General features: G+C 40.3%; 1 pseudogene; it reads right to left on the bottom strand.

Annotated features, from left to right (window-relative positions):
- Positions 1–252: 252 nt before the first annotated feature.
- On the bottom strand, positions 253–27,687 carry LOC123936509 (annotated as a pseudogene).
- Between the last annotated feature and the right edge of the window lie 292 nt (positions 27,688–27,979).

Genomic DNA, 27,979 nt, shown 5'->3' with positions numbered 1-27,979 from the left:
CCTGGAATGGTCTTCCATCTTTTTGTGTCTCCTTCAATTTCTTTCATGACTGTTCTGTAGTTCCTCGAGTACAGATCCTTTACCTCTTCGGTTAGGTTTCTTCCCAGGAATCTTACGGTTCTTTGTGCTACAGTAAATGGAATCAATTCCCTAATTTCCCTTTCTGTATTTTTGTTGTTGTTGTTGTTGTTCAGGAAGCATTTTATTGTTGCTCCAAGTTTAGGAATTTTCACTGACAGAGAATCAACACTTTCAGAAAACTTCCAGCATGGCCCTGCTCAGCATCCGAATCTTGGTTTTAACAGGCGTATCCGCGTATTTCTCTCCAATACAGACAATCATTCCATGCATGATTGATGGATGAGTCTTAACTTCCAATTTGAAGACCTGACCTTTATTTAGGAGGCTATTCAGGATCATTTTTTATTCAGTAAGAGTGGCTTCATCAAAAGGAGATGCAGTGGTCACTGTGCACAGTACTTCTCCAACGTGGATGCTTATCATGGTCAAAAAAGCATTAATGACTCCAATGGTATTGTCCAAGTGACCATTCTCTTTGAGCACATTGATTGAGTTGGATGTGAGAGGAGACAACCTCTCTTTTGTGCTCATGTCATTTAGGCATTTCACTTTCACAGAACACTTTTTATAGGGATTCATAATGGAAGCAGCCATTTGGGGTTCCTTCAAGATTTGTGCTACTCTCAACAATTCTTTCTCTACTTGTTCCAGTTTATTCTGTTTATGTGGGAGGCCATGATAAGTCTTGAGATGAGGACCAAACCAGACCCTGACTTGTGTCTCCTTTAAAGTCAGAATAGCCTAACAAAAGGCTTAGGACAGAAAAGTTGAGTAGCACTGAGAAAGGGTCTGTGCTATGTGTTGTGCACTTGCCCACGTGACTTCCCACACGTTTACTAGTTAGATGAGAGCAATTTGGTTAGGGTCATAAATTCATAACTGGTCCTTGCTGTTCCAGCACAGTTCATGCATCACTCTCAGGTTTGTTGTTACTTCTTGTATGTTTTGAGTCACTTTGGAGTCAGTGCAGCTGGTTAAGGAATTATCTGAAGACAGAGACCACTGGCCTTGGAGAGTCTGCATTTAGACCTTGAGAAGTAGATAATGGGGAAGTCTGGAGGTTTTTTTGTGCATGTAGCAAATTCTTTTGTAATCAATTAAAAATAGTTACTGTTGGCTATATAATGCCTTGCTGCCTTGAATAAACTCGGCACTGTTGGACATCCTCCTCAGTGCTCCTACTGCCCCCATCTCTTTGTCTCTGAACGTCTTCTTTTCACCATCATCTTACCCTCACGTTCCTGGTCGATTTGCTGCACTGGCCATCACAAGTGGTGCCTGAACAGGGACCTGAGCACATTTCAAGGGAGTGCACATACAGGTAAGTAGTTACTGACAGTCAGGTAAGAGGAGCCCGGGTTGATGGGTGACAGCAGGAGTAAAATAACATGGGGAATTCTCAGTCTTTAGAACAGGATATTTTTTTCACTGCATTACAGGCCCTTTTAAAGAAGAAAGGGTCCAAGGTCTCTAAGAAGGCTTTGCAGCAATTTTTTTGTACGGTTTCAGAATTATGCCCATGGTTTGCCAAAGAAGGAACCGTGAGTTTGGATGCATGGCAAAGAGTGTGGCAAGAAATAGAGAACCAGATCAAAATACGCAGCCACACTGTTGTTCCCCCTGATACTATGCAGGTCTGGGATAATATTCATTAGGCATTAGATCCACAACACTCTTTTGAGCTGGTTTCTCTAGCTTCCTGGAAACCTCTAGATGAGATTGACGATTTGCCAAAGGAAACGGAGGATATAGGGGAGCCAATGGCTGTAACTGGAGCCAACTCGGGTTAGTCTAACTCAGGACAGAGACCTTAGGGAAAATTCCCAAGCAGCTGCCGAAACTCTTCTTGTTTTGGGGAAGTTCCCTGCTTTCTCTGGCCTGACTTGGACTACTTAAACCTAAGTGAAGTTTGGTGGTTTAATTAAGATAGACATGTCTTTTAAGTTATCAGCAGTAAATGTAGAACTTCAAAGTTTACTGAAGGTCAAATAAGCTCATGTTATTTGTTAAAATTTGCTAGCAAAGAAATTACTAAACTGATGGTTAATTGTCTGTCTCAAAGTTGTTTTTTTAAGATTTTATTTATTTTTTTGACAGATAGAGATCACTAGTAGCCAGATAGGCAGGCAGAGAGAGAGGGAGAAGCAGGATCCCCGCTGAGCAGAGAGCCAGATGTGGGACTCAATCCCAGGACCCTGAGATCATGACCTGAGCTGAAGGCAGAGACTTTAACCCACTGAGCCACCCAGTGCCCCTGTCTCAAAATTTTAATGGGTAATTGCTGAGATAGCTTTCAAAGTCTTTGGTAACCTGAAACTTTAATGTTTTGGTTGAATGACAAATAAAATTAAATTTGTTAGACATCTAGTTCTTTTTCAGATAGAATAAAATACTAAAGCATTGATTACTTAACATAGGTTTGTGCTTTTAACTTCTTATAGCAAAGAAATGAAGAGTATTTAAATCTGTTGGTAAACATGTTTTGTGCTTAACTGATCCATAATTTGCCATCTAAAGAATTCTGTTGTAACAGCTCACAATTGGTTAATACTTAGTCTTCACTAGAGATTAAGGTGTTTCTAAGAGTACAGAATTCTGCTTTGTGTAACATAGACTGATGGAAATAAAGAAAACAATTCTGTATAGAGGAAAGTAAATGATAGGTAAGAAATATTTAAGAAATGGAGATGCAGTTTATTAAATAAAGAAGGTAATTTTGTCCTAAATGAAATGGTTGTTTGAAAAATAAATAAATAAATAATTACTAGGGACAAAACCTGAATACAAAGGAAAGTTGTAAAATGTTTATAAAGGGAAATCTTCAGAAAAGGAATTTTAGGTATGGTCAGGATGGAATAAGAAAGAAAAACAGCCACCAGGGTGATTTAGCACTCTCCTGGCATACCTCCACATAAATTATACTTCCAAGGAAAAGGGCCATTTGGCCTTGAGAGATTGGGAAAGTGCCCCAACGTTGAGGGACTGCAAAAACACTGTGTTATCATCCCCCATTGCCTGTGACCATAGAAACTCACTCTTACTCATATAGAATGGAAGGGAAGACTAATCACCTCCCATTAGCCAGGGATACCCAGGGGGAGGTGTCCAACCTGTTTGAATCTAAAGAGTGTCTGACTGTGTGAATGTTTGTGTATGGCTCCACCATTTCAGCTATGGAGTCTAAGTGGGCTGCACCCTGAGTCTCGCAGGGCTTCATATGGCATAACGGTCATCTACTCCACGGAGTAGTCTGGTCCGGGGCTTATATGGACAGACTTTAGCTAAGACACTCCTAAGTTCCCTTGAGGGACGCAAGCAGAACAGCATCTGAAAGATCCCCCTCCCTTTGTCTGTGACATCGTTCACGATGGGAGGGAAACCTAGTAAACTCACTATCGTAAGACTGCATGCTTAAAAATAAAAACACACTGATATAAAAAAGCTGGTTTCCTCTCTGTTTAAAAGGGGAAAGTTTTCTTAGGTTAATTGATCTGTTATGGTTTTCTCTTTGCCTTTCCAGAAAACATGGTTTCTTTTTTTTTTCTTTATTTTTTGAGACTTATACTTTTTTTTTCTTCATTTTATTTATTTTTTCAGTGTAACAGTATTCATTCTTTTTGCACAACACCCAGTGCTCCATGCAAGACGTGCCCTCCCCATTACCCACCACCTGTTCCCCCAACCTCCCACCCCTGACCCTTCAAAACCCTCAGGTTGCCCCAACCTCCCACCCCTGACCCTTCAAAACCCTCAGGTTGTTTTTCAGAGTCCATAGTCTCTTATGGTTCGCCTCCCCTCCCCAATGTCCATAGCCCGCTCCACCTCTCCCAACGCCACCTCCACCCAGCAACCCCCAGTTTGTTTTGTGAGATTAAGAGTCATTTATGGTTTGTCTCCCTCCCAATCCCATCTTGTTTCATTTACTCTTCTCCTATCCCCCTAACCCCCCATGTTGCTTCTCCATGTCCTCATATCAGGGAGATCATATGATAGTTGTCTTTCTCCGATTGACTTATTTCACTAAGCATGATACGCTCTAGTTCCATCCATGTCGTCGCAAATGGCATGATTTCATTTCTTTTGATGGCTGCATAGTATTCCATTGTGTATATATACCACATCTTCTTGATCCATTCATCTGTTGATGGACATCTAGGTTCTTTCCATAGTCTGGCTATTGTAGACATTGCTGCTATAAACATTCGGGTACACGTGCCCCTTCGGATCACTATGTTTGTATCTTTAGGGTAAATACCCAGTAGTGCAATTGCTGGGTCATAGGGTAGTTCTATTTTCAACATTTTGAGGCACCTCCATGCTGTTTTCCAGAGTGGTTGCACCAGCTTGCATTCCCACCAACAGTGGAGGAGGGTTCCCCTTTCTCCACATCCTCGCCAGCATCTGTCATTTCCTGACTTGTGAATTTTAGCCATTCTGACTGGTGTGAGGTGATATCTCATTGTGGTTTTGATTTGTATTTCCCTGATGCCGAGTGACGTGGAGCACTTTTTCATGTGTCTGTTGGCCATCTGGATGTCTTCTTTGCAGAAATGTCTGTTCATGTCCTCTGCCCATTTCTTGATTGGATTGTTTGTTCTTTGGGGGTTGAGTTTGCTAAGTTCCTTATAGATTTTGGATACTAGCCCTTTATCTGATATGTCGTTTGCAAATATCTTCTCCCATTCTGTCAGTTGTCTTTTGGTTTGGTTAACTGTTTCCTTTGCTGTGCAAAAGCTTTTGATCTTGATGAAATCCCAATAGTTCATTTTTGCCCTTGCTTCCCTTGCCTTTGCCGTTGTTCCTAGGAAGATGTTGCTACGGCTGAGGTCGAAGAGGTTGCTGCCTGCATTCTCCTCAAGGATTTTGATGGATTCCTTTCTCACATTGAGGTCCTTCATCCATTTGGAGTCTATTTTCGTGTGTGGTGTAAGGAAGTGGTCCAATTTCATTTTTCTGCATGTGGCTGTCCAATTTTCCCAGCACCATTTATTGAAGAGGCTGTAATTTTTCCACTGGACATTCTTTCCTGCTTTATCGAAGATGAGTTGACCATAGGGTTGAGGGTCGATTTCTGGGCTCTCTATTCTGTTCCACTGATCTATGTGTCTGTTTTTGTGCCAGTACCATGCTGTCTTGATGATGACAGCTTTGTAATAGAGCTTGAAGTCCGCAATTGTGATGCCACCAACTTTGGCTTTGTTCTTCAATATTCCTTTGGCTATTCGAGGTCTTTTCTGGTTCCATATAAATTTTAGGATTATTTGTTCCATTTCTTTGAAAAAAATGGATGGTCTTTTGATAGGGATTGCATTAAATGTGTAGATTGCTTTAGGTAGCATAGACATTTTCACAATATTTATTCTTCCAATCCAGGAGCATGGAACATTTTTCCATTTTTTTTGTGTCTTCCTCAATTTCTTTCATGAGTACTTTATAGTTTTCTCTGTATAGATTCTTAGTCTCTTTGGTTAGGTTTATTCCTAGGTATCTTATAGTTTTGGGTACAATTGTAATTGGGATTGACTCCTTAATTTCTCTTTCTTCAGTCTTGTTGTTGGTGTACAGAAATGCAACTGATTTCTGTGCATTGATTTTATATCCTGACACTTTGCTGAATTCCTGTATAAGTTCTAGCAGTTTTGGAGTGGAGTCTTTTGGGTTTTCCACATATAGTATCATATCATCTGCGAAGAGTGATAGTTTGACTTCTTCTTTACCAATTTGGATGCCTTTAATTTCTTTTTCTTGTCTGATTGCTGAGGCTAGGACTTCTAGTACTATGTTGAATAGCAGTGGTGATAATGGACATCCCTGCCGTGTTCCTGACCTTAATGGAAAAGCTTTCAGTTTTTCTCCATGGAGAATGATATTTGCGGTGGGTTTTTCATAGATGGCTTTGATAATATTGAGGTATGTGCCCTCTATCCCCACACTTTGAAGAGTTTTGATCAGGAAGGGATGCTGTACATTGTCAAATGCTTTTTCAGCATCTATTGAGAGTATCATAAGGTTCTTGTTCTTTCTTTTATTAATGTGTTCTATCACATTTATTGATTTGCGGATGTTGAACCAACCCTGCAGCCCTGGAATAAATCCCACTTGATCGTGGTGAATAATCCTTTTAATGTACTGTCGAATCCTATTGGCTAGTATTTTGGCGAGAATTGTTGCATCTGTGTTCATCAAGGATATTGGTCTGTAGTTCTCTTTTCTGGTGGGATCCTTGTCTGGTTTTGGGATCAAGGTGATGCTGGCCTCATAAAATGAGTTTGGAAGTTTTCCTTCCGTTTCTATTTTTTGGAACAGTTTCAAGAGAATAGGAATTAGTTCTTCTTGAAATGTTTGGTAGAATTCCCCTGGGAAGCCGTCTGGCCCTGGGCTTTTGTTTGTTTGGAGATTTTTGATGACTGTTTCAATCTCCTTACTGGTTATGGGCCTGTTCAGGTTTTCTATTTCTTCCTGGTTCAGTTGTGGTAGTTTATATGTCTCTAGGAATGCATCCATTTCTTCCAGATTGTCCAATTTGTTGGCGTAGAGTTGCTCATAGTATGTTCTTATAATTGTCTGTATTTCTTTGGTGTTATTTGTGATCTCTCCTCTTTCATTCATGATTTTATTTATTTGGGTCCTTTCTCTTTTCTTTTTGATGAGTCTGGCCAGGAGTTTATCAATCTTATTGATTCTTTCAAAGAACCAGCTCCTAGTTTCATTGATTTTTTCTATTGTTTTTTTGGTTTCTATTTCATTGATTTCTGCTCTGATCTTTATGATTTCTCTTCTCCTGCTGGGTTTAGGGTTTCTTTCTTTTTCTTTCTCCAGCTCCTTTATGTGTAGGGTTAGGTTGTGTACTTGAGACCTTTCTTGTTTCTTGAGAAAGGCTTGTACTGCTATATATTTTCCTCTCAGGACTGCCTTTGCTGTGTCCCACAGATTTTGAACTGTTGTGTTTTCATTATCATTTGTTTCCATGAAATTTTTCAATTCTTCTTTAATTTCCTGGTTAACCCATTCATTCTTTAGAAGGATGCTGTTTAGTCACCATGTATTTGGGTTCTTTCCAGCTTTCCTCTTGTGATTGAGTTCTAGCTTCAGAGCATTGTGGTCTGAAAATATGCAGGGAATGATCCTAATCTTTTGATACCGGTTGAGACCTGATATATGACCCAGGATGTGATCTATTCTGGAGAAGGTTCCATGTGCACTAGAGAAGAATGTGTATTCTGTTGCTTTGGGATGAAATGTTCTGAATAGATCTGTGATGTCCATCTGGTCCAGTGTGTCATTTAAGGCCTTTATTTCCTTGTTGATCTTTTGCTTGGATGATCTGTCCATTTCAGTGAGGGGAGTGTTAAAGTCCCCTACTATTATTGTATTATTATTGATGTGTTTCTTTGATTTTGTTATTAATTGGTTGATATAGTTGGCTGCTCCCACGTTAGGGCCATAGATATTTAAAATTGTTAGATCTTCTTGTTGGACAGACCCTTTGAGTAGGATATAGTGTCCTTCCTCATCTCTTATTATAGTCTTTGGCTTAAAATCTAATTGATCTGATATAAGGATTGCCACCCCAGCTTTCTTCTGATGCCCATTAGCATGGTAAATTGTTTTCCACCCCCTCACTTTAAATCTGGAGGTGTCTTCGCGTCTAAAATGAGTTTCTTGTAGGCAACATACTGATGGGTTTTGTTTTTTTATCCATTCTGATACCCTGTGTCTTTTGATTGGGGCATTTAGCCCATTAACATTCAGGGTAACTATTGAGAGATATGAATTTAGTGCCATTATTAGCCTGTAAGGTGACTGTTACTGTATATTGTCTCTGTACCTTTCTGATATACTACTTTTAGGCTCTCTCTTGGCTTAGAGGACCCCTTTCAATATTTCCTGTAGAGCTGGTTTGGTGTTTGCAAATTCTTTCAGTTTTTGTGTGTTCTGGAGGCTTTTGATCTCTCCTTCTATTTTCAATGATAGCCTAGCTGGATAGAGTATTCTTGGCTGCATGTTTTTCTCGTTGAGTGCTCTGAATATATCATGCCAGCTCTTTCTGGCCTGCCAGGTCTCTGTGGATAAGTCTGCCGCCAATCTAATATTTTTACCATTGTATGTTACAGACTTCTTTTCTCGGGCTGCTTTCAGGATTTTCTCTTTGTCACTAAGTCTTGTCAATTTTACTATTAGGTGACGGGGTGTGGACCTATTCTTGTTGACTTTGCGGGGGGTTCTCTGCATCTCCTGGATTTTGATGCTTGTTCCCTTTGCCATATTAGGGAAATTCACTCCAATGATTCTCTCCAATAGACCTTCTGCTCCCCTCTCTGTTTCTTCTTCTTCTGGAATCCTAATTATTCTAATGTTGTTTCATCTTATGGTGTCACTTATCTCTCGAATTCTCCCCTCATGGTCCAGTAGCTGTTTGTCCCTCTTTTGCTCGGCTTCCTTATTCTCTGTCATTTGGTCTTCTATATCACTAATTCTTTCTTCTGCCTCATTTATCCTAGCAGTGAGAGCCTCCATTTTTGATTGCACCTCATTAATAGCTTTTTTGATTTCAACTTGGTTAGATTTTAGTTCTTTAATTTCTCCAGAAAGGGCTTTAATATCTCCAGAGAGGGTTTCTCTAATATCTTCCATGCCTTTTTCGAGCCCGGCTAGAATGTTCAGAATCGTCATTCTGAACTCTTGATCAGACATATTACCCATGTCTGTGTTGATTAGGTCCCTAGCCTTCGGTACTGTCTCTTGTTCTTTTGTTTGTGGTGATTTTTTCCACCTTGTCATTTTGTCCAGATAAGAGAATATGAAGGAGCAAATAAACTACTAAAAGGGTGGCAAAGACCCCGGAAAAATGCGCTGTAACCAAATCAGAAGAGACCCCAAATTGTGGGGGGGAGAAAGGGGATAAAAACAGCTTCTGAAAACAAAAGAAAAAAAAAAGAAAGAAAAAAATTTAAAAAATAAAACAAATAAAAAATATAAAAAAGAAAGAAAAAAATATATATTTTGATGAACTAGTCAAAAAATGTTAAAAAAGAAAAGGGTAAAAGTTTAAAAAAAATTTAGCAGAAGAAGAAAAAAGAAAAAAGAAAAAAAAATTGAAAAAAGAAAAAAAAATTGAAGTAGCCGCAAGACTAAAGAATCATGGGGAGAAAGCCATGAGTTCCGTGCTTTGCTTTCTCCTCCTCTGGAATTTCTCTGCTGTCTTAGGAATTGAATCTGCTTTCTCCTTGATAGATGAACATCGTCCTGGCTGGATATTTTGTTGATCTTCTGGGGGAGGGGCCTGTTGTAGTGACTCTCAAGTGTCTTTGCCCGAGGCAGGATTGCACCGCCCTTACCGGCGGCCGGACTAAGTAATCGGCTCGCGTTCGCTTTTGGGAGCTTCTGTTCCCTGAACGCTTTCCGTAGAGTTCCGGAGGACGGGAATGAAAATGGCGGCCTCCCATTCTCCAGCCCGGAGGAGCCGAGAGCCTGGGGCCCCACTCCTCAGTGTGCCCCCAGAAGACAGCACCCAATCACTCCCATATCCCCAGCCTCTAGCCGCGCTCCGAGCTCACCCAGCCCGCGACCAGTTCAAGTTAACCCCGAGCTGAGAGTTCAGTCCTCGGCTCTGTCTCTCCAGCCGGCTTCTCCGTTCTAATACCTGCGAGCTCTCCGACACTCCGACACCCCTGATCCTTCTGTGACCCTGCGGGAACTGGGGCCACTCTGGCCCCGCGTGGGCTTCACCCCGGTTTAGCCCCTGGAGCAATGTCCCTCAGTGGATCAGACTTTTAAAAGTCCTGATTTTGTGCTCCGTTGCTCCGCCGCTTGCTGGGAGACGGCCCCTCCCCCCGCGGTCTATCTTCCCGTCGTTTTAGATTCACTTCTCCGCCAGTCCTACCTTTCAGAAAGTGGTTGATTTTCTGTTTCTAGAGTTGCTGTTCTTCTTCTCTTCGCTCTCCCGTTGGATTTGTAGGTGTTTGCAATGTTTAGATAAGCTATCAAGCTGATCTCCTGCTACCTGATGTAGTCTCTGGCTGCTACTTCTCCGCCATCTTGACTCCTCCCCCGAAAAAATGGTTTCTATGTTTTGTTTTATCAGGTGTTTAACATCCCTAATTATAATTAGGCATGTATTTTAAAACTTGCTAAGATTTTAGCAAATTTGAACAAGATTTAAAATGTAAATGAGATCTCTTTAACTCATAAGACTTTTCCTTGGTGTACGAAGTTACTTAATAAGTACTGCTAAAACAATAACAGACATTGGGTTGCATCTGGGAAAATGCTGTAAGTACTCTAAGGGTACTATACATTTCCTAAAGTTTTAATGTTTTGATAGGGTCATCACCTGTTACTTTAACCATATCTATTATGAGTTTTTGTCCTTTGTAATTGTTTTAATTTTGTGAGATGAATTCTGCCTTACAGAAGATTCATATGGGAAACTTTCAGGACAAATACAGATATTTGATATACTTAAAAATCCTAAAACTGAAATGGGCAAGAATTTCCAGAACTAACTAAAAATGCATTCGGACTAAACCAGATTTAGTAACATGCGACTCAATGAACTAAAAGAGTATAGTTTTATGTCTCTTGATTTATTTATTTACTTACTTATTTTCAGCATAACAGTATTCATTGTTTTTGCACCAAACCCAGTGCTCCATGCAATACGTGCCCTATCTATTACCCACCACCTGGTTCCACAACCTCCCATCCCCTGCCCCTTCAAAACCCTCAGGTTGTTTTTCAGAGTCCATACTCTCTCATGGTTCATTTCCCCTTCCAATTTACCTCAACTCCCTTCTCCTCTCCATCTCCCCATGTCCTCCATGTTCTTTGTTATGCTCCATAAATGAGTGAAACCATATGGTAATTGACTCTCTCTGCTTGACTTATTTCACTCAGCATAATCTCTTCCAGTCCTGTCCATGTTGCTACAGAAGCTGGGTATTCATCCTTTCTGATGGAGGCAAAATACTCCATAGTGATTATGGACCACATCTTCCTTATCCATTCGTCCATTGAAGGGCATCTTGGTTCTTTCCACAGTTTGGCAGTGGCGGCAATTGCTGCTATAAATATTGGGGTACAGATGGTCCTTAGTTCACTACATCTGTATAGGTTCTTTCCATAGTTTGGCTATTGTAGACATTGCTTCCATAAACATTCGGGTACATGTGCCCCTTCAGATCACTGTGTTTGTATCTGTAGGGTAAATAACGAGTAGTGCAATTGCTGGGTCAGAGGGTAGGAGTACCCAGTAGTGAAATTGCAGGGTCATAGGGAAGCTCTATTTTTATAGTTCTTTTTTTTTTCAGTATTTAAATTTATTTATTTATTTTCAGCATAATAGTATTCATTGTTTTTGCACAACACCCAGTGCTCCATGCAATACGTGTCCTCCCTATTACCCACCACCTGTTCCCCCAACCTCCCACCCCCGACCCTTCAAAACCCTCAGGTTGTTTTTCAGAGTCCATAGTCTCTTATGGTTCTCCTCCCCTTACAATTTTTTTTTATACACATATAATGTATTTTTATCCCCAGGGGTACAGGTCTGTGAATCACCAGGTTAACACACTTCACAGCACTCATGATAGCACATACCCTCCCCAATGCCCATAACCCCCTCCCCCTCTCCCAACCCCACCTGCCCCCAGCAACCCCCAGTTTGTTTTGTGATATGAAGAGTCATTTATGGTTTGTCTCCCTCCCAATCCCATCTTGTTTCATTTATTCTTCTCCTATCCCCCTAACCCCCGATGTTGCATCTCCATGTCCTCATATCAGGGAGATCATATGATAGTTGTCTTTCTCCAATTGAATTATTTCACTAAGCATGATACCCTCTAGTTCCATCCACGTCATCGCAAATGGCAAGATTTCATTTCTTTTGATGGATGCATAGTATTCCATTGTGTATATATACCACATCTTCTTTATCCATTCATCTGTTGATGCACATCTATGTTCTTTCAATAGTTTCGCTATTCTAGACATTGCTGCTATAAACATTCGGGTACACGTGCCCCTTCAGATCACTTGTTTGTATCTTTAGGGTAAATACCCAGTAGTGCAATTGCTGGGTCATAGGGTAGTTCTATTTTCAACATTTTGAGGCACCTCCATGCTGTTTTCCAGAGTGGTTGCACCAGCTTGCATTCCCACCAACAGTGGAGGAGGGTTCCCCTTTCTCCGCATCCACGCCATCATCTGTCATTTCCTGACTTGTTAATTTTAGCCATTCTGACTGGTGTGAGGTGATATCTCATTGTGGTTTTGATTTGTATTTCCCTGGTTTTGATTTGTATTTCCCTGATGCCGAGTGACGTGGAGCACTTTTTCATGTGTCTGTTGGCCATCTGGATGTCTTCTTTGCAGAAATGTCTGTTCATGTCCTCTGCCCATTACTTGATTGGATTATTTGTTCTTTGGGTGTTGAGTTTGCTAAGTTCCTTATAGATTTTGCATACTAGCCCTTTATCTGATTTGTCGTTTGCAAATATCTTCTCCCATTCTGTCAGTTGTCTTTTGGTTTTGTTAACTGTTTCCTTTGCTGTGCAAAATATTTTGATCTTGATGAAATCCCAATAGTTCACTTTTGCCCTTGCTTCCCTTCCCTTTTCCGATGTTCCTAAGAAGATATTGCTGCGGCTGAGGTCAAAGGGGTTTCTGCCTGCGTTCTCCTCAAGGATTTTGATGGATTCCTTTCTCACATTGAGGTCCTTCATCCATTTGGGGTCTTTTTTTCATGCTTGGTGATCCAATATCATTTTTCTGCATGTGGCTGTCCAATTTTCCCAGCACCATTTATTGAAGAGGCTGTCTTTTTTCCATTGGGCATTCTTTCCTGCTTTGTCGAAGATTAGTTGACCATAGAGCTGAAGGTCTATTTCTGGGCTCTCTATTCTGTTCCACTGATCTATGGGTCTGTTTTGGTGCCAGTACCATTCAGTCTTGATGAAGACAGCTTTGTAATAGAGCTTGAAGTCCGGATTTGTGATGCCACCAACTTTGGCTTTCTTTTTCACTATTCCTTTGGCTATTCAAGGTCTTCTCTGGTTCCATATAAATTTTAGGATTATTTGTTCCATTTCTTTGAAAAAAAATGGATGTTATTTTGATATTGATTGCATTAAATGTGTAGATTGCTTTAGGTAGCATAGACATTTTCACAATATTTATTCTTCCAATCCAGGAGCATGGAACATTTTTCCATTTCTTTGTGTCTTCCTCAATTTCTTTCATGAGTACTTTATAGTTTTCTGGGTATAGATTCTTAGCCTCCTTTGTTAGGTGTATTCCTAGGTATCTTATAGTTTTGGGTGCAATTGTAAATGGGATTGACGCCTTAATTTCTCTTTCTTCTGTCTTGTTGTTGGTGTAGAGAAATGCAACTGATTTCTGTGCATTGATTTTATATCCTGACACTTTACTGAATTCCTGTACAAGTTCTAGCAGTTTTGGAGTGGAGTCTTTTGGGTGTTCCTCATTTAGTATCATATCATCTGCGAAGAGTGATAGTTTGACTTCTTCTTTGCTGATTTGGATGCCTTTAATTTCCTTTTGTTGTCTGATTGCTGAGGCTAGGACTTCTAGTACTATGTTGAATAAGAGTGGTGGTAATAGATATTCTTGCCATGTTCCTGACCTTAGCGGAAAAGTTTTCAGTTTTTCTCCATTGAGAATGATATTTGCGGTGTGTTTTTCATAGATGGCTTTGATAATATTGAGGTATGTGCCCTCTATCCCCACACTTTGAAGAGTTTTGATCAGGAAGGGATGCTCTACTTTCTCAAATGCTTTTTCAGCATCTATTGAGAGTATCATATGGTTCTTGTTCTTTCTTTTATTAATGTGTTCTATCACATTGATTGATTTGCGGATGTTGTACCAACACTGCAGCCCTGACATAAATCCCACTTGATCGTGGTGAATAATCCTTTTAATGTACTATTGAATCCAATTGGCTAGTATTTTGGTGAGAATTTTTGCGTCTGTGTTCATCAAGGATATTGGTCTGTAGTTCTCTTTTTTTGGTGGGATCCTTGTCTGGTTTTGGGATCAAGGTGATGCTGACCTCATTAAATGAGTTTGGAAGTTTTCCTTCCATTTCTATTTTTTGGAACAGTTTAAGGAGAATAGGACTTAGTTCTTCTTTAAATATCTGGTAGAATTCCCCTGGGAAGCCGTCTGGCCCTGGCCTTTTGTCTGTTTGGGGATTTTTGATGACTCTTTCAATCTCCTTACTGGTTATGGGCTTGTTCAGGTTTTCTATTTCTTCCTGGTTTAGTTGTGGTAGTTTATATGTCTCTAGGACTGCATCCATTTCTTCCAGATTGTCAATTTTTTTTTTTGCGTAGATTTGCTCATATCATGTCTTTATAATTGTCTGTATTTCTTTGATGTTATTTGTGATCACTCTTCTTTCATTCATGATTTTATTTATTTGGTCCTTTCTCTTTTCTTTTTGATGAGTCTTGCCAGGGGTTTATCAATCTTATTGATTCTTTCAAAGAACGAGCTCCTCGTTTCATTGATTATTTCTATTGTTTTTTGGGGGGGGTTCTATTTCATTGATTTCTGCTCTGATCTTTATGATTTCTCTTCTCCTGCTGGGTTTAGGGTTTCTTTCTTGTTCTTTTTCCAGCTCCTTTACGTGTAGGGTTAGGTCGTGTACTTGAGACCTTTCTTGTTTCTTGAGAAAGGCTTGTACCGCTATATATTTTCCTCTCAGGACTGCCTTTGCAGTGTCCCACAGATTTTGAACCATTGTGTTTTCATTATCATTTGTTTCCATGAATTTTTTCAATTCTTCTTTAATTTCCTTGTTGACCCATTCATTCTTTAGAAGGATGCTGTTTAGTCTCCATGTATTTGGGTTCTTTCCAGCTTTCCTCTTGTGATTGAGTTCTAGCTTCAGAGCATTGTGGTCTGAAAATATGCAGGGAATGATCCTAATCTTTTGTTACCGGCTGAGACCTGATTTGTGACCCAGGATGTGATCTATTCTGGAGAAGGTTCCATGTGCACTAGAGAAGAATGTGTATTCTGTTGCTTTGGGATGAAATGTTCTGAATATATCTGTGATGTCCATCTGGTCCAGTGTGTCATTTAAGGCCTTTATTTCCTTGTGGATCTTTTGCTTTGATGATCTGTCCATTTCAGTGAGGGAAGTGTTAAAGTCCCCTACTATTATTGTATTATTATTGATGTGTTTCTTTGATTTTGTTATTAATTGGTTGATATAGTTGCCTCCTCCCATGTTAGGGGCATAGATATTTAAAATTGTTAGAACTTTTTGTTGGACAGACCCTTTGAGTAGGATATATTGTCCTTCCTCTTCTCTTATTATAGTCTTTGGCTTAAAATATAATTGATCTGATATAAGGATTGCCACCCCAGCTTTCTTCTGATGCCCTTTAGCATGGTAAATTGTTTTCCACCCCCTCACTTTAAATCTGAAGGTGTCTTCGTGTCTAAAATGAGTTTCTTGTAGGCAACATACTGATGGGTTTTGTTTTTTTATCCATTCTGATAACCTGTGTCTTCTTATTGGGGCATTTAGCCCATTAACATTCAGAGTAACTATTGATAGATATGAATTTGTTGCCATTATTAGCCTGTAAGGTAACTGTTACTGTATATTGTCTCTGTACCTTTCTGATCTACTACTTTTAGTCCCTCTCTTTGCTTAGAGGAACCCTTTCAATATTTCCTGTAGAGCTGGTTTGGTGTTTGCAAATTCTTTCAGCTTTTGTGTGTCCTGGAAGCTTTTTATCTCTACTTCTATTTTTAATGAAAGCCTAGCTGGATAGAGTATTCTTGGCTGCATGTTTTTTATCGTTGAGTGCTCTGAATATATCATGCCAGCTCTTTCTGGCCTGCCAGGTCTCTGTGGATAAGTCTGCTGCCAATCTAATATTTTTACCATTGTATGTTATAGACTTCTTTTCCCGGGCTGCTTTCAAGATTTTCTCTTTGTCACTAAGACTTGTCAATTTTACTATTAGGTGACGGGGTGTGGACCTATTCTTGTTGACTTTGAGGGGGGTTCTCTGCATCTCCTGGATTTTGATGCTTGTTCCCTTTGCCATATTAGGGAAATTCTCTCCAATAGACCTTCTGCTCCCCTCTCTCTTTCTTCTTCTTCTTCTGGAATCCCAGTTATTCTAATGTTGTTTCGTCCAATGGTGTCACTTATCTCTCAAAATCTCCCCTCGTGGTCCAGTATCTGTTTGTCCCTCTTTTGTTCGGCTTCTTTATTCTCTGTCATTTGGTCTTCTATATCACTAATTCATTCTTCTGCCTCATTTATCCTAGCAGTGAGAGCCTCCTTTTTGATTACACCTCATTAATAGCTTTTTTTTTAATTTCTTCTTAGTTAGATTTTAGTTCTTCAATTTCTCCAGAAAGGGCTTTTATATCTCCAGAGAGGGTTTCTCTAATATCTTCCATGACTTTTTCGAGCCCGGCTAGAATGTTCAGAATCGTCATTCTGAACTCTTGATCTGACATATTACCAATGTCTGTGTAGATTAGTTCCCTAGCCTTCGGTACTGCCTCTTGTTCTTTTTTTTTTTTTATTTGTTTATTTACAGCATAACAGTGTTCATTGTTTTGGCATCACACCCAGTGCTCCATGCAGTACGTACCCTCCCTATTACCCACCACCTGGTTCCTAAACCTCCCACCCCCCCCCCGCCGCCCCTTCATAACCCTCTGGTTGTTTTTCAGAGTCCATAGTCTCTCATGGTTCATCTCCCCTGTTCTTTTGTTTTTGTTGATTTTTTCCGCCTTGTCATTTTTTCCAGATAAGAGTATATGAAGGGTCAAATAAAATACTAAAAGGGTGGCAAAGACCCCAGAAAAATGCGGTGTAACCAAATCAGAAGAGATCCCAAATTGTGGGGGGGAGAAAGCGGATAAAAAGAGGTTCAGAAAAAAAATAAAAAAATAAAACAAATAAAGAAAAAATATAAAAAAGAAAGAAAAAATATTTATATTTAAATATACTAGTCAAAATCATTAAAAAAGAAAAGGGTAAAAGTTTTCAAAAAATTTAGCAGAAGAAGAAAAATGAAAGAAAAAAATGAAAAAAGAAAAAAAAATTAAATTAACCACAAGACTAAAGAATCATGGGGAGAAAGCCATGAGTTCCGTGCTTTGCTTTCTCCTCCTCTGGAATTCCGCTGCTGTCTTAGGAATTGAACCTACTTTCCTTGATGGATGAACTTCATCCTGGCTGGATATTTTGTTGATCTTCTGGGGGAGGGTACTGTTGTAGTGACTCTCAAGTGCCTATGCCTGAGGCAGAACTGCACTGCCCTTACGGGGGCCGGACTAAGTAATCATCTCGGGTTCGCTTTTGGGAGCTTCTGTTCCCTGAACGCTTTCTGTTGAGTTCCAGAGGACAGGAATGAAAATGGCGGCCTCCTAGTCTCCGGCCCAGAGGAGCCGAGAGCCTGGGGCCCCACTCCTCAGTGCGCCCCCGGAGGACAGCAGCCAACCACTCCTGTATCCCCAGCCTCTAGCCATGCTCCGAGCTCACACAGCCCGTGACCAGTTCAAGGTAACCCGGAGCTGAGAGTTCAGTCCTTGGCTCTGTCTCTGTAGCCAGCTTCTCTGTTTAATACCTGTGAGCTCTGTGACACTACGACACCCCTGATCCTTCTGTGACCCTGCGGGAACTGGGGCCATGCTGACCCCGTGTGGGCTTCATCCTGGTTTAGCCTCTGGAGCAATGTCCCTCAGTGGAACAGACTTTTAAAAGTCCTGATTTTGTGCTCCGTTGCTCCGCCGCTTGCCGGGAGTGGGCCCCTCCCCCCGCAGTCTATCTTCCCTTTGGTTTAGATTCACTTCTCCGTCAGTCCTACCTTTCAGAAAGTGGTTGATTTTCTGTTTCTAGAATTGCTGTTCTTCTTCTCTTCCATCTCCTGTTGGATTTATAGGTGTTTGCAATGTTTAGATAAGCTATCAAGCTGATCTCCTTCTACTGATGTAGTCTCAGCCTGCTCCTTCTCCGCCATCCTGACTCCCCTCTGGGAAGCTCTATTTATAATTTCTTGAGGAATCTCCACACTGTTCTCCAAAGTGGCTGTACCAACTTTAATTACCACCAAAAGTGGAAGAGGGTTCCCCTTTGTCCACATCCTTTCCAACACATATTGTTTCCTGTCTTCCTAATTTTGGCCATTCTAAATGGTGTAAGGTGATATCTCAAGGTGGTTTTAATTTGAAACTCCCTGATGGCTAGTGATGATGAGCATTTTTTCCATGTGTCTGATAGCCATTTGTATGTCATCATTGGAAAAGTGTCTGTTCATATCTTCTGCCCATTTTTTTATGTGATTATCTGTATTATGTGTGTTGAGTTTGAGAAGTTCTTTATAGATCCTGGATATCAAACTTTTGTCTGTATTGTCATTTGCAAATATTTCTCCCATTCCGTGGGCTGCCTTTTTGTTTTGTTGACTGTTTCCTTTGCTGTGCAGAAGCTTTTGATCTTGATGAAGTTCCAATATTTCATTTTCACTTTTGTTTCCTTGGCCTTTGGAGACATATCTTGGAGAAGTTGCTGTGGCTGATATCGAAGAGATTACTGCCTATGTTCTCCTCTAGGATTCTGATGGATTCCTGTCTCACGTTGAGGTCGTTTATCCATTTTGAGTCTATCTTTGTGTACTGTGTAAGAGAATGGTCAAGTTTCATTCTTCTACATATCGCTGTCCAGTTTTCCCAGCACCATTTATTGAAGAGACTGTCTTTTTTCCATTGTATATTATTTCCTGTTTTGTCAAATATTACGTGACCATAGATTTGAGGTTCTATATATGGGCTCTCCACTCTGTTCCATTGGTCTATGTGTCTCTTCTTATGCCAGTAACATGCTGTAGTGGAGATCCCAGCTTTGTAGTAATGCTTGAAATCAGGTAACGTGATACCGCCAGATTTGTTTTAATTTTTCAACATTTCCTTAGCAATTCAGGGTCTCTTCTGATTCCATAAGAATTTTAGGATTATTTGCTCCAGGTCTTTGAAAAATACTGGTGGAATTTTCATTGGAATGGCATTTAAAGTATAGATTGCACTAGGCAGTATAGACATTTTAACAATGTTTGTTCTTCTGTTCCAAGAACATGGAAAGGTCTTCAATGTTTTTGTGTCTCCTTCAATTTCTTTCATGACTGTTCTGTAGTTCCTCGAGTACAGATCCTTTACCACTTTGGTTAGGTTTATTCCCAGGTATCTTATGGTTCTTGGTGCTATAGTAAATGGAATCGATTCTCTAATTTCCCTTTCTGTATTTTTATTGTTAGAGTATAAGAAAACCACTGATTTCTGTACATTGACTTTGTATCCGGCCACATTACTGAATTGCTGTATGAGTTCTAGTAGTTTGGGGGTGGAGTCTTTGGGGTTTTCCATATAAAGAATCATATCATCTGTGAATAGAAAGAGTTTGACATTTTCATTGCCAATTTGTTTACCTTTATTTCTCTTTGTTGTCTGATTGCTCTTGCTAAGACTTCTATTACTATCTTGAACAGGAGTGGCGAGTGTCGGCATCCTTATCGTGTTCCTGATCTCAAAGGGAAGGCTGCAAGCTTCTTAACATTGATGATGATATTTGCTGTGGGTCTTTCACAGATAGATTTTCTGAAGTTCAGTAATGTTCCCTCTCTCCCTATAGTTTGATGTGTTTTAATCAGGAACAGATGCTGGATTTTGTCAAATGCTTTTTCTGCATCAATTGAGAGGACCATGTGGTTCTTTTCTCTTATTGATTTGTTCTATGATATTGATTGATTTGCAAATGTTGAACCATCCTTGTAACCCAGGGATGAATCCCACCTGGTCATGGTGGATAATCTTTTTAATGTGCTGCTGGATCCTGTTTGCGAGGATCTTGCTGAGAATCTTAGCATCCATATTCATCAGTGGGTTTGGTCTGAAATTCTCCTTTTCGGTAGGGTCTTGGCCTGGCTTGGGGATCAGGGTAATGCTGGCTTCATAAAAAGAGTCTGGAAGTATGCCTTCTGCTTCAATTTTTGGAAAGAGCTTCAGGAGAATAGGTGTTATTTCTTCTTTGAAAGTTTAGTAGAATTCCCCAGGGAATCCATAAGGTCCTAGGCTCTTGTTTTTTGGGAGGTTTTTGATCACAGCTTCAATCTCATTACTAGATATCAGTCTATTCAGGTTGTCAATGTGTTCCTGGTTCAATTTTGGGAGTCTTTTTCCAGGAATGCATCCATTTCATCTAGGTTGCTTAGCTTATTGGCATATAACGTTGGTAATAATTTCTGATGCTTGTTTCTATTTCCTTGGTGTTAGTTGTGATCTCTCCCTTTTCATTCATAATTTTATTAATTTGGGCTTTCTCTCTTTTCCTTTGGATTAGTGTGGCCAATGGTTTATCGATCTTATTGATTCTTTCAAAAAACCAGCTTCTAGTTTCATTGATACGTTCTACTATATCTCTGTTTTCTACCTCATTGATCTCTGCTCTAATTTGATTATTTCCCTTCTTGCGTGTGGAGTTTCTTTGATTTGTTGCTGATTCTCCAGTTCTTTAAGGCATAGAGACAGCTGGTGTATTCCGCATTTTTCTATTTTTTTGAGGGAGGCTTGAATGGCTTTATATTCTCCCCCCCACTTAGAACCGCCTTTGCTCTTTCCCATAGGTTTTGCACAGAAGTGTTTTCATTCTCATTGGTTTCCATGAATTGATTAAGTTCATCTTTGATCTCCTGGTTGATCCAAGCATTCTTAAGCAAGGTTTTCTTTAGCTTCCAGGTGTTTGAGTTCCTTCTGGACTTTTCCTTGTGATTTAGCTCCAGTTTCAAAGCATTGTGATCTGAGAATATGCAGGGAATAATGTCAGTCTTTTGGTATCAGTTGAGTCCTGCTTTGTGACCCTGTATGTGGTCTATTCTGGAGAAGGTTCCATGTGCACTTGAGAAGAATGAGTATTCTGTTGTTTTAGGGTGGAATGTTCTGTATATGTCTATGAGGTCCATCTCATCCAATGTTTCTTTCAATGCTCTTTTTTCTGTATTGATTTTCTGCTTTGATGATCTTTCTATTACTGAGAGAGGCATATTAAGATCTCCTACTATTAATGTGTTCATATCAATATGACTCTTTATCTTGATTAATAGTTTTCTTATGTAATTGTCTGCTCCCATATTGAGGGTGTAGATATTTGCAATGTTAGATAATCTTGGTGGATAATTCCGTTAAGAATGATGTAGTGTCCTTCTGTATCTCTTAGTTCAGTCTTTAGTTTAAAATCTAATTTATCTGATATGAGAATGGTTACCGCAGCCTTCTTTTGAGGGCCATTGGCATGAAAGATGCTTCTCCATCCTTTCACTTTCAGTCTGGGTGTATCCTTAGGTTCAACATGGGTCTCTTTTAGACAGCATATGGATGGGTCCTGTCGTTTTAGCCAGTCTGCAACCTTGTTTCGTTTTATGGGCACATTTAAGCCATTCACATTGAGAGTGATTATTGATAGATATGTTTTGATTGACATCATTTTACCTTTGAGGTCTTTCTATCTGTAGATTTTCTCTCTATTTCTGTTCAATGATATTCTTTGGATTTTTTTCTCTTTTTAGGACCCCCCTTAATATTTCTTGCAGTGTCAGCTAGGTAGTCGCAGTCTTTTAAGCATTGCTGGTCTTGGAAACTCTTTATCTCTCCAACCATTTTGAATGTCATTCTTGCTGGATAAAGTATTCTTGGCTGCATGTTCTTCTCATTTAGTACTCTGAATATATTTTTTCAGCCCTTCCTGGCTTGCCAGGTCTCTGTGGACAGGTCTGACGTTATTCTAATGGGCTTTCCTCTGTATGTAAGGAGCTTCATTGTCTTAGCTGAAATTAAGAGCGTCTGTCTAGAATTATAATTCATTTTATTTTTATTTATTTATTTTTTAAAGATTTTATTTATTTATTTGACAGAGAGAAATCACAACAAGGCAGAGAGGCAGGCAGAGAGAGAGAGAGAGAGAGGGAAGCAGGCTCCCCGCTGAGCAGAAAGCCCAATGCGGGACTCGACCCCAGGACCCTGAGATCATGACCTGAGCCGAAGGCAGCGGCTTAACCCACTGAGCCACCCAGGCGCCCCTATAATTCTTCATTTTAACTATCAGTTGTCTTGGGGACTTTTGAGAATCTAAAATTGTGGGGGGAAACCTCTTTGCCTCTAGTACATGTACATTGTTTCCATTCATGAGATTGGGAAATGTTTCATAGACATCTTCTTTCACTATATCTTCTAGACTCCTTTCTTTTTCCTCCCCTTCAGGAATTCCAATATTTCTGATGTTGGAACGTTTTATGGCATCATTTATTTCCCTGATTCTGTTTTCGTGGCTTCTGAGCTGTTTGTTCCAGGCTTCCTCCTGATCCTTTCCCTCTGTCTTTTTGTCCACCAGGTCACTAATTCCATGTTCTGTCTCAGTTACCCTAGCTTTTAGAGAGTTTAGATTAGATGGGAATTCATTGAGATCATTGTGAACATCATCTCTGTTGGCTTTCAATTCTGCCCTAACATTGTGAACATCATCCCTGGTGGCTCTCAGTTCTGCCCTAATCAATTCTGTTTGGTCATCCATGGCTTTCTCCAACCTAGATATTGCCTGGATATTTGTTAGCCTTAATTCCTTTTCTGACATATTTTCTATGTCGATAGCCATTAGCTCTATTGCTGAAGGTCCATACTCTGTATTTTTCTTCTGTTGGGGATTCCTCCTCCTAGTCATTTTGGTAAGAGATGACTGAACAGTTGCAGCTGCATGTACTGATTGTGATGCTGTCAAGGTGCACCCTGGAACGCTTCTGTGCAATCAGGATTCCACACCCAAATGAGAGAAAAAAGAAAGAAAAGGAAATATAGAAGGAAAAAAAAGAAAAAAAAAGAGAAGAGAGAGAGAGATACAGGGAAAAATGGGAAGATAAAAGAGAAGGCTCAGCGCAAATGGGCCCCATGGTAAGGTTTATGAAGTATACAAACAAAAACAGACAACAAAGAGACTGATAAAAGTGTATGAGAAGAGAGAAAAAACTATATATATATATATGCAAAAAAAGTAAGAACGTCATCAGAAAGAACCCCAAGCATAAGATTTATATATTATCAGGACAAACACAAATACACAGAAACACTGGCAGAAGGAAAAATTGGGAGAGAGGTCATATATTCTCAGTTTGGGCGAGGAAGTTTATTTTGATTCTTCCTGGATGTATCTTGATGTTTTTGTTCAGGGACTCAACTTTCCTAAGATAAAGGGCTATTAAAAATTGGTTTGAGTATAAGGGTACCATTGATTGGGGAAAGCGGATTACCTTGAAATTTAACTCTATATGTATATTAGAAAATAAAAATTAAAAAAAAAAAAGAATAAACTAGACTAAACTAAATTAAAATTAAAAAAATAGAAAAGCAAAAGGAAAACACGGGTGTATGTATCAAGAAGTTCAGGTTAGAGGGTTATTAAGGAATTTGTTGTAATGGATATCTCACTGTGATGGTAAATACGTTAAAAATTATCTATACATATAAAAAAAAAGAACCAGAATAGAGGTAAAAGAGTTGTATTTATGAAGTACTGGTGCTTTTTCTCTTGTCATCTTCTTCTTCTTCTTTTTTTATTTTCTTCCTTCCTGGTTGTTTTTCTTGGGGAGGGGCCTGCCACTTGGGTTTTCAGACAATTATGTTCCCTGAGTTAGGTCCTCTGGTCCCCCTCAAGGGGGTGGGCTCTGAGGAAACCGTTTTTTTCAGGCTTTTGTTCTCTGGAGGTTTTTATGTTCTTTCATCTGTTTTCTCTCTCCTTGACAGCTTTTGATGGTTTTTGGAGGTTTAGAGGAGAGCAAACTGCACCCCGACCTCCCTCTCAGAATGAAGCCTCAGAATGCTCTGCGGAGCTGCTGGCAGGGTAGGTTCTGAGTCACGGTCCCTGGGTATGATGCAGGATCTCCACGTTGTACCTAATACCAGTGCAGTGGCGGCTGTCTGGGCAGCTCCAGACTGCCAGAGAGGTTCCAAGCAGGGATCACACACTGAGATTTTCCCACTGTCCCAGTCTTGGAATGCCTGGTTTTTCCAGATGCCAGAGCTCTAAGCTAGCACCTGTGAGCACCTCTTCCAGGGAAGGTTGTGGGACACTTGTGTTTCAGGAATGCCATCTGGCCAGACTCCCAGCCCCTCTCAGGAGCCGGACCCCATGCGTTCTTGGGTGCGCTTGTGGCTCAGGTGCGCTGGTAGCTCAGGGACCAAGGCCTGGTTTCTCCGCTGCACTCTCTCTGGCTCAGCGCCAGGGGAGGCTATCCTGGGTCTGGACACGTAGGCCCCATGCCTAATCTCCCCGATTCCCACAATTTCCCCCCGCAATCCTTTGCCTCCCCCCTTTTTTTAGTGCTTTCAACCAGACTCCAAGTTAATGCTTGTTCCCAGATGCAGGGCACTCTCGTATTGGGGTATTACTTTCCAATCTGTCACCACTGGTGTCTCCCTCCCCCTTTTGCTTATCTTCTGATATTAGTCAGACGTTCCCACACTGCTTTACCTGCCACTGGCGTCTTCTGCTCCTGTAGAGAGCCAGATGTGTATAATTCTGTCTCAGGCTGATTTCATGGGTGATCGTAGTTTTTTGGTATGTAATCAGCTCACTTTAGGGTACAGGTTGAAATGGCGCCTCTTCCTGCTTCCCGCCATCTTGACTCCGCCCCCCAGTGTTGTGTCTCTTAATATTTTGTCTTATTTTAGACATTACTTGTTCTCTAATATTTTCTCATCCAGACTAAGTAAAGTTTTTTTCTTAAGAAGTCTGTGACTTACAGAAATGTAAAATTTTTATTTGCAAACAAATCAAAGGATTCAACTTTTCTCTCTATCTGAACCCTCTGAAAATCAAAAGGTTTCAGTAAGTATTCTTTCTTCCATGGCAATCCATCATTTTCATAACTTCAATAAGAATCTGTTCTCCTTGCAACATGACACTATTGGAAACATGGGTTATTTTACCAAGGCTTTTCAAAAATTTTGCCAAAACTTTCAAGTTAAGCATTCGATGAGTATTCCTTCTAATTCTCAAGGACAAGGTATTGCAAAAAGAGCTAATTGAGTCCTAAAATCCTATCTCAAAAAATTAAAAGAAGGGGAGATACTATAGGGAACTATGAAATATTCACCTCATATGCATTTAATTTTTTTATAAATTTATTTTTTCAGTGTAACAGTATTCATTGTTTTTGCACAACACCCAGTGCTCCATGCAAAACGTGCCCTCCCTATTACCCACCACCTGGTTCCCCCAACCTCCCACCCCCGCCCCTTCAAAACCCTCAAGTTGTTTTTCAGTGTCCATAGTCTCTTATGGTTCGCCTCCCCTTCCAATTTTTTTTTTAATAAACATATAATGTATTTTTATCCCCAGGGGTACAGGTCTATATGCATTTAACTTTAACTCTTTATGTTTTAAATTTTTTGATATAGGTCACACAGCAGCTGAACAGCCAGAACAGACAGAGAAGAAAAAGACACCTCCCCCCTTACAGTCAGAGCTTAATAAGAGATCTCATGAATCAGGCCCTAAAGATAGTGAATCAGATCCAACACAATGAAGCGTTGATCACTATATTATTAACATTATGAATTATGGTTGGCCTCCCCCATATTGAGGCCACAGCCTATTGGGCATATCTGCCTGACCCACCTAATATAAGGCCTGTTACTTGGGATTATCCCACTCCCTGAGTACACACTAATGTTACAGATTATTTCGGGGGAAGCAACTCTGATGGCATGGAATGCGTGGAGCATTATATAAATTGGACTAGTCTAGCAGCTCAAGTACCTATAAGTTTCCAGTTACCATCCTCTGGCCATGATTTTATTAATGGGTGTATAGTGGTCCAATTGAGACCTCATATAGTTACCTATATTTCAGGATACACAAGAGGTGGAATCATTTGGTCTAATTCTGAGAAGGGCTGGAAAGATGGACAGTCTATGAGTTTATAGGTGACAAAACTCCTAACACTTCCCAGAGAGATATGAGTCCTCCTGGTTACCCTAATTGTCCCCAAAATTAAACTATTCTAACCCACACTTCCATTCTAATCCAGGCCCCATTTGGACAGAATGTCTCCAAGAAAAGCCTTTGATCATCTCTCCTCATGGCATCCTTGATTTCTCCATCAACGATTGGTGAAGAATGAATAGAGAAGGACCTCTGCTATATGTTGCTTACCCTCCTGGCCTGCCGATCCGTAATGTGACTATCCCTGGTAGGATCTTCTCTATAGCCGAAGGGATGTTTCATGCAGAACTTTGGAAGCTGGTTATTGCCCTGGGACCAATTGGGGTGCAAATAGCTAAGAGCGGTTATACTGCAAAAAAGACTTCAACCTAACCTTACAGGCCTATGTTCTAGACCTTTTTTTTTTACTGGTAGTGGGCTTGGGAACAATAGTTCTCACCTCCTTTCCAGGGGGACACCTGCTGTATAACATCCATTGTAACAACTGTGTGTTAACTAATTGTTTATCATACTAATGTTAGCCTTGACTTAGTGGATCTGCAAAAAGATATATCAATCTTCAGTCAGTCTCAACTGGATGTAGTTAACCCTGTTGAAGTAATTGCACACATCCTAGATAACCTCCATGTGTTTAACCCTGGTAACTTGTTAAAACATTCATTCTGGCTGTTTACTGGACTTCTCCTTATGTTACTTACTCTTGTGTTAATATGGTGCATTGTACAGGTTCATGCAGGACAGCAACAACTACGTGCACAAGCACAAATACATTTGCTTGACTTATTTGAAAAGGAAGGGGGAGATGTGGGAGACCACGCTAAGAATTGAGACGTGGACCAAACCAGGCCCAGACTTGTGTCTCCTTTAAAGTCCAAATAGCCTAACAAAAGGTTTAGGACGGAAAGTTGAGTAGCACTGAGAAAGGGTCTGTGCTATGTGTTGTGCACTTGCCCACGTGACTTCCCACACGTTTACTAGTTAGATGAGAGCAATTTGGTTAGGGTCATAAATTCATAACTTCTCCTTGCTGTTCCAGCAAGCTGTGTTCCAGCACAGCTCAGGTTTGTTGTTACTTCTTGTATGTTTTGAGTCATTTTTGAGTAAGTGCAGCTGGTTAAGGAATTATCTGAAGACAGAGACCACTGGCCTTGGAGAGTCTGCATTTAGACCTTGAGAAGTAGATAATGGGGAAGTCTGGAGGGTTTTTTGTGCATGTAGAAAATTCCTTTGTAATCAGTTAAAAATAGTTACTGTTGGCTATATGATGCCTTGCTGCCTTGAATAAACTCGATATTGTTGGACATCCTCCTCAGTGCTCCTCCTGCCCCCATTTCTTTGTCTTTGAACTTCTTCCTTTCACCATCCTCTTCCCCTCACATTCCTGGTCGATTTGCCATGCTGGCCATGACATGTTTAGATGCAGCAGAATAAAGAGCAGTGGCATAACAATGTTCTATGCCATATACCTGAACTCGTGACTGTATGAGCTTGGAAAATGGCCTGACCACAGTTGTACTAAAGCATTGCACCTGCTGGAACCAGTCAGACATTTCTGGAAGAGCCATCTTCTCCAGGAGCCTGTAGGTCAAACCCAAGTTAGAGGGAGAGATGCATGGATGCACACATGCATCCTCCATTTCTCTATTTTCATTGTTAGTGTATAAGAAAGCAACTGATTTCTGTACATTGATTGTGTATCCTACCACATTACTGAATTGCTGTATGACTTCTAGTAGTTTGGGGTGGAGTCTTTTGGGTTTTCCATATAAAGTATCATGTTGTCTCCAAAGAGAGAGAGTTTGTCTTCTTCATTGCCTATTTGAGTATCTTTTATTTATTTTTGTTGTCTAATTACTT

This window comes from Meles meles, unplaced genomic scaffold, assembly GCF_922984935.1.
Source record: "Meles meles unplaced genomic scaffold, mMelMel3.1 paternal haplotype, whole genome shotgun sequence".
In the NCBI taxonomy this organism is placed as follows: domain Eukaryota; kingdom Metazoa; phylum Chordata; class Mammalia; order Carnivora; family Mustelidae; genus Meles; species Meles meles.
This window is presented reverse-complemented; position numbering and strand designations above follow the sequence as displayed.